Source organism: Thamnophis sirtalis, unplaced genomic scaffold (genome assembly GCF_051295495.1).
Source record: "Thamnophis sirtalis isolate CommonGarterSnake01/CBP01778 unplaced genomic scaffold, rThaSir2_p1.2 scaffold_1, whole genome shotgun sequence".
In the NCBI taxonomy this organism is placed as follows: Eukaryota; Metazoa; Chordata; class Lepidosauria; order Squamata; family Natricidae; genus Thamnophis; species Thamnophis sirtalis.
Genome location: NW_028261381.1, coordinates 133,161,090 through 133,169,278, shown reverse-complemented (window position 1 = coordinate 133,169,278; position 8,189 = coordinate 133,161,090).

Sequence of the window (8,189 nt, the reverse complement as noted above, 5' to 3'; positions counted from 1 at the left end):
ATGCTATTTTACTATTTTTTATTTTTATCATCTGACTATAATGATAAGCAAATCCAGCTTGCTTTCAAAAGGTCAGGACACTGATTTGGGTGCCCAGCACTTTCTCCAGAAGGCAAAAAGAAAATTCAAAATGACTTTTCAGTAGTTAGACCAAAAGAACTTAGTACAAGATTGAATAAAGAACAGAATACAATATGGAAAATATTCCTGTTAATTGCCCAAAGAAACTTTAAACATCAATGGGAATTTAGTTAGTGAGATTATTTAAAAGGATATTGATTATTTATACAAAGACTAGAAATAGAAAAATGAATAAGAATGGAATCCAAGAATAGAAATTGGAATGGAATGGAATGGAATAGAATAGAATAGAATAGAAATTCATGTTATTTTTCAACATTTCTTGATTTTTTATTTTTTAACAAAAGGGGAAACCAGAATTGTTGCATCATCCTTCATTTAAAAAAATATTTTTATTATATACTGTTCTTTTTTATGTTTTAGTTTTAATATTATTTCACATCACTAACACGTTATGTGTGTACACTATAAGTATTATAATTAATTTGATGTGCTTTTTAAAAATGTAATTGGCTAAAATGCCAGCTAAAAGGTTGGGCTGTTTAAAATCATTTCAGATTTTTGTTTGTTAATAATCAACACCAATGCAAAATATAGGGCAGCATGCTCATTATAGCTTATAATGTAATAAAATTGGAAAATTCTTCATAATTTTTAATGAAAGACCGTAATTCTTAGTTCTCTACCTTAAACCATTCTGGTTTACACTTTAAAAGTTTTGCTATTAATTTGCTTTCATAAATAGATCTGGTACTTGGTTGTTTGCCTTTCATGCTTGCATTAATGTACAACAAATTATAAATGGTCTCATTTCTATAAATGTATTTTTGATTTTTCATCATAGTAAGTTTTTGTGTTATACAGGTAGTCCTCAACTTATAATCACAACTGAGCCCAAAATTTCTGTTGCTAAGTGAGACAGTTGTTAAGTGATTTTTTTTCGATTTCTTGCCACAGTTCTTAAATGAATCATGATAGTTGTTAAGTAAGGAACACGGTTGTAAAGTGAATCTTGATTCCCCATTGACTTTGCTTGTCAGAAAGTCAAAAAAGTTGATCACATGATCCTGGGAACTACAACTATGATAAATATGAGTCAATTGCCAAGCGTCTGAGTTTTGATCACATGTCCATGGGGATCCTGCAATAATCATAAGTGTAAAATTGGTCATAAGTCACTTTTTACAGTGTTGTAATTTTGAACAGTCACTAAGTGAACTGTTTTAAGTTGAAAACTACCTATATTAACTATTAAAGCAGGTTATTTTCCAAACCTACATATTTTCTATAGACAAGTTATTTTCATCCTGGCTGCTGTCAACAGTGACAAATACAAGGTTTGATGCAATAGCTGCTTTTGAGTATCATTGCAGATAGATAAAGGTCTTGTATTTGATTGCTGCGTGTTGTGATTTGATTATACATTTGTATAAGCAAACGTAAATCTTGTCAATGTTTGGACATGCTCACATATCCACCACATGTGAAATAAGTGTTCTCTAATAAAACAGCTTCTTGCAAATTGGTTATAATTCTTTCATAATGTGATTTCATTTCACTGTGGCTTAAATTATGTCAGACTGTAAGTTTCAAATCAGCTGCTTTGTCTGTGGCCAACGCAGCTTTCCTATTCTTCCAATCTTTCTGTTATCTAAATTTAGTATCTTTAAAAGATAAGCTGTAAAATAATTTGGATAAAATATTAGCTCTTGTTTATTTGATACTCCTGTCATAGACTGCCTAAAAATGAAATGATATGCAGTTTCCTAATTTAAATTTGCTTACAATAATTCTTAGATTCACAAACATATTCAATTGCAGATATCTGAACTGTGGATTCAAAATGTAAACTGAGTTTACAACATAATAATCTACTAAAATATATGCACCTCATTGACACTAATTAAGGAAAAAATAAGTTTCTTTTTCAGTAAGTCTAAATTTACCATGTTCTGTATAGTAACATACTTATAAAAATGTCTTGGTAGTTTTGAATATTTGTGTTGAAGTCTTACCCCTATAATTAATGTTAGTTTCCCCATATTGTGGTGGGGAGCACAATAATCTGCATAACAAATTTCATAAAGTAAGTTAAGGAATTAGTCATTTTAATTCAAATGATAAAAAAACCCTAACATTATTTAAAAGAACTTTCAAAATCAGAATACCAAAAATTTATCTTAAGAGTAAGGGAAATATGAGATGTCATTAGTGGCTATGTATAGAATTATAATTCAAAATGGTTTATACAGTGAATTAAATTCTGTGTCAGGTTTATTTTGGATATTAAGCCATACTCTCTTAATTACCCTTCTGATATTATGGCAGTCTTTTGATAGAGAGATGAGTATTATACACATTTTATAAATAAGATAAGTCCACTGTAGCTCTTGAATGAATACGTTGATGTCCTTCTTGGCCATAAAAGATTATCTACTACTTTTATGTGGCTTGTAAAATAGTAGGACATACAACTAAACAGCTTATTTCATATACATTAACCAATCTTTTCCACTGTCAGCACTCCAGTTGGCTGCTAATCTATTGCCTATATTTGATCACAGAGACTAAAAATGAATAATCAGTCAACTTTTTTTGGAGGGGAAATGTGCATGTGGATCACTGGCAATTAATATGCAGATAAGCAGCATAGTTAACTTAAGGCAACCCCCCCCCCCAAAAAAAAAAAAAAACTATGTTGGCATGAATCTGAAGGATTCCAATAGTTTTCCCTTTTGTTTGGATGGCAGATTGGAAACCATGCCACACGCAATGAGGAAATATACTTCCATTTCCTGATTCATTAGGGCTTCAAGAATAACAGAATTGGAAGGAATCTTGGATGTCTTCTAGACCAATCCCGGGCTCCGTGATTCCCACCATCCCACAGTTCAGAAGAAGAGTAGGAAGACATAATGTGAAAGCATTTTTTTTCTTGCTGTATAAGAAAGATACATTTTTTTAAAAAAAAAATCATTAGGATAAATTAGGAGTAACAAAATTTGGCAACATTTCTTGAGATGACATTAAATATCTTACTGTATATATTTAGATATAAGGGCAGAATAGGATATGAACCTGCATATAAACATAAATGCTGCAGAATTTTATGAACATACTTTTCCAATCTTCTAAGCACATCTCTTTTACACCATTCTTTTTGTTTGGAGTTCTTGAAAATCAGCATGGGACTTAACAGACTTTTTTTTTTTGCTATATTTATATCTCACACTTATTTTGAGACATCCCATTTCCCTTGCCTTCACAGCTTTGTTGAGCAACTCTGCTTTTAAGCTGCAGTTATGATGTACAAATTCTAGAAATGAAGCCATTTCACTCTTTTTGCAACAAAACAAACAAAACATTCTGTGAACCAGATGTTTTGTGGTATCTACATGTTTACCCATAGGAGAAATATTTAAATCATGTAAGAATATAAAGAGGATGGTAGGAGAAAAAAATCTTTTGAAATTTTATCAAAGACCTAGAAATCTCAAAAGGAATGTACAATGCATTTTGTAAAGCCCCGTCTACATTCAAACATTCAACATTCTACAGTGTGGTCTCAAATGCCAATTGCTTTTCTATATCTATAAAATATCTCGTATATTTATAAGGAAATGGAATTATGATTCCTGTTTTGGCCTTCTCACAAATACCTTTATTGGGCAAGATATTTAACAAATAGGGGATTAACACCTAAGGTTTATACAGAAGTAGCAAACAATATTCTGGTACTTGATAGAGATACTTATTTTTCCCCACAGAAATAGCATTAAAAAAACTGTTTAAATCAATTTTCTCAAAATAGGCAACTTTAAGATAAGTTGACAATGTATTTGGGAATTTAGGACAGATAATACTACTAAAATCCTTCCCTCCCTCTCACTTCCTCCCTCCTTTCCTTTCTTCCTTCCCTTGGAATTTTATCCTAAATTTTTTTTATCAATGTTAAATGTGTCTACCATACCTGATGAGGTCAGAACCAGAATACAGAATAACAGTTGGAAGGTCTTCTAGGCCAACACCCTGCCTAGGCAGGAAACCCTACACCACGTCAGACAAATGGATATCCAACATCTTCTTAAAAAATTCCAGTGTTGGAGCATTCACAACTTCTGGAGGCAAGTTGTTCTACTGATTAATTGTTCTGTCAGGAAATTTCTCCTTAATTCTAGATTTCTTCTGTCCTTGATTAGTTTTTCCACCAATTGCTTCTTGTCCTGCCCTCAGGTGCTTTGGAGAATAGCTTGACTCTCTCTTCTTTGTGGAAGCCCCTGAGATATTGGAACACTGCTATCATGTCACCCCTGGTCCTTCTTTTCATTAAACTGGACATACCCAGTTCCTGCAATATATGTTGCAGAAAAACGTATGTTCTTCATATGTTTTAGCCTCCTGTACCCTAATCATCTTTGTTGCTCTTCTCTGTACTTGTTCTAGAGTCTCCACATCTTTTTTTATGTCGACCAAAACTGGACTCCAAGTGTGGCTTTAACAAGGCATTATAAAGTGGTATTAACTCTTCACATGATATATTTTTGAGCTGGAATTTCTGGGCTGGAATATTTTAACTATGAAACATGTTCAATTATTTAAAACAGGATATAATGTAATTAGGCAATGACATTGAACATCATCAATTTATGCTTAGATATTAGGTTGCCATATATGATCTGTAAAGTGAAGATGATCATTACATAGAGATATCCCGTTGCTACTAGCTATTGATCATCCTAATTTTGCAGCCCACTTTCAAATACATTGTTCACAAAATCTATTTTAAAATTAATTATACCTGATCAGATAAATATGGGTTGGGGATGGAATGGACATATTTGTGCTACCTGGGGCAATCATAATTAAGAACAATAATAGACCAGATCATTTCTACAAACTATATTTGCAGTAATGACTATTAATTGGTTCCAGATTTTCTATTGTTTTTAAAAGTACTTTGCTTTCTCATATGAAGCAACAATTTTCAACTCTGTGCAGGTCTGGATTCCTCCTTATTTGGGAGATACAGGATTGCTTTAGCTTGTATAACTGTGTGTAGCTAGCTCTTCCTGTGAATATGATTGCATCCCTACACGGAAGCCTTAGGGGATCTCACAAGCAGAATGAGTGACAATTCTTCTTGGTAAGTATTTTTCTTTGACAGTGCTATTATATCTATTACAGTGCTCTAGAAAATAGAAATCTTATTTCCAGATTCCTTTGCTGATATTCATAGGCAGGTCTCTATTCTGCATCTGGAGTATATCAGAACCTGCATATACTTCTCAGTTTCTGGGATTTGGGCAAATTGGATTAAAGATTTTAGCATGCATATAATAGAATGAGCATGCTGGGTAAAATTGAAGTTTGGTTATACATAATACAATATTGGACTGATCAACATTGTCCTTGTCATTATCAGGGAAAGTTACATGTGCATAGGAACAATAAAAGGAAGTACTGTGTATAGGCTTCTCTACAGTGATGAAATTCAAATTTTGTTACCGCCGGTTCTGTGTGCATGGCTTGGTGGGTGTGGCAGGGTAAAGATACAGCAAAATCTCCATTCCCATCCCACTCCAGGGGAAGGATGCTGCAAAATCCCTATTCCCTCCCCACTCCTGGGGGAAGGATATTGTAAAATCTCCATTCCCACCCAATCTGGGGCCATCCAAAGGGGGTATTTGCCAGTTTTCTGAACTACTCAAAATTTCCGCTATCAGTTCTCCAGAACCTGTCATAACCTGCTGAATTTCACCCCTGCTTCTCTATCTTACTAAAACACATTATCCATTTATCTAAATTTATTGACCACCCAACTCCTTTGAAAGCCTTGATTGGCTAAAGCCCCAACAGGTAACAAAGATTAATATCTTTGGTCTAATTTATTGATAATTGCAATGTAAATGAGCAAACTGTAAAGAATAGGAATCACAATAACACTTAGACATATACTGCTTCACACTTCTCTAAGAGGTTTACAGAGTCAGCATATTGCCCCAAACAATCTAGGCCCTTATTTTACCGATCTCAGAAGGAAGTAACCTTGAATCGATGAGACTGAAATTATAATCTCTTCAGGAAACAAGAAACACAATAGATGAGCAAATTCCACTTTGTTGTAACTATATGTAACTTTGTTGTAACTTTGTTGTAAGGCCATGAGAGCTGTAAGCTCCTCCACCTGTGTTCTGGATCCGTGTCCCTCATGGCTGGTATGACCATGGTATCCTTCTGCGACGACTGCGGGAGGTGGGAGTGGGAGGCACCGTGCTACGGTGGTTCTCCTCCTACCTCTCGGACAGGTCGCAGTCGGTGTTAGTGGGAGGGCAGAGATCGTCCCCAAGGCCCCTAAATTATGGGGTGCCGCAGGGTTCGGTCTTATCCCCCCTGCTATTCAACATCTACATGAAACCGCTGGGAGAGATCATCCGCAGGCACGGGATTAGATACCATCAATATGCGGACGATACTCAATTGTATCTGTCCGCCCCGTGCCAAATCAATGAAGCGGTTGACGTGATGGGCCGGGGTCTTGAGGCCGTTATGGACTGGATGAGGATTAACAAGCTTGTGCTCAACCCAGAAAAGACCGAGTGGCTGTTGTGTTTCCCTCCCAAAGATTTGGCCAACATTCCAACACTCAGGCTGGGGGGTCAAATTTTACACCCCTCAGAGAGGGTTCGCAATCTGGGAGTCCTCCTGGATCCACAGCTGTCATTCGACCACCATTTAGCGGCTGTGACCAGGGGGGCATTCGCCCAGGTACGCCTGGTGCGCCAGTTGCGACCCTACCTGAACCGGGAGGCACTCACAACAGTCACTCGGGCCCTTGTGATCTCTAGGCTGGAATACTGCAATGTGCTCTACATGGGGCTGCCCTTGAGGAGCATCCGGCGACTTCAGTTAGTGCAGAACGCGGCCGCGCGAGTGATCGCGGGTGCACCCCGATTCACCCGCATAACACCTATCCTCCGCGAGCTGCGCTGGCTACCTGTCGATCTCCGGATGCGCTTCAAGGTGCTTTTACTCACCCATAAAGCCCTACATGGCAGTGGATCTGGATACTTGAGAGACCGCCTTCTGCCGATTACCTCCCTACGACCTATAAGATCGCATAGACTGGGCCTCCTCCGCATTCCATCGGCCAGCCAGTGTCGGCTGGCAACTACAAGGAGGAGGGCCTTTTCAGCAGTCGCCCCGACCCTTTGGAACGAGCTCCCCGTGGAGATTCGTACCCTCTCCACCGTCCAAGCCTTCCGCACAGCCTTGAAGAACTGGCTCGCCCGTCAGGCCTGGGGATAAGGACCGTTACCCCGCCCGAATATTGAATGTATGGTGTTGATTTTATTATATGTTGTCGTCTTAATGTTGTATTCCCCCTCCCTTGGTTTCTGTGAGCCGCCCTGAGTCCCCTCAGGGAAAAGGGCGGCCTACAAATATTAATAAAACCTAAACCTAAAACCTATAGTATATGAAGATTCAAATGCTGCATATATGAAGGTACAAACTTCCCATCCAATGGGAAGGTACATCCTAAGTTTTTTTCTCTGACAATTAAGTCACTGGGGGCTCTCGTTGTCTCCTTGCTCTTGTTGGATCATTCCCTCAGCAGCATTTTGTCCCTCATCTTCTCAGGTTACCCACACATTCTCTTTCCCTCTCTTCCCTCTCCCCGGCTCCCTTTCCCCTCCTGACAATAAGCATTCAAGGTAAAAAAAACCCCAACAACTAATCAACATAACCATATAATGGGCTCCTTCACACTTAATTAATGTATTAATTAATGTATGTTAATGTATGTAGTAACACAATAAGAGATGCAATAGATATTGAATAAATGTGGATTGAAAGCACATTTTGTCTTGGAACATGTTTAGGCTCTGGTTTTGTCACACAGAAAAAATGAATTAGGATTAAATTATAAAATAAGTATATGAAGAAGTATATAACTCAAAAAGAAGGGGGAAGCTGAAATTCATAGCTAGTCTCATCAACTAGATGGAGTTGATGAGACTCTCAGACAATGAGAAGTGAGAAATTTAATGAACAAAATTCAGTCTCTAAGAGGTTTACAGAGTCAGCATATTGCCCCAAACAATCTAGGC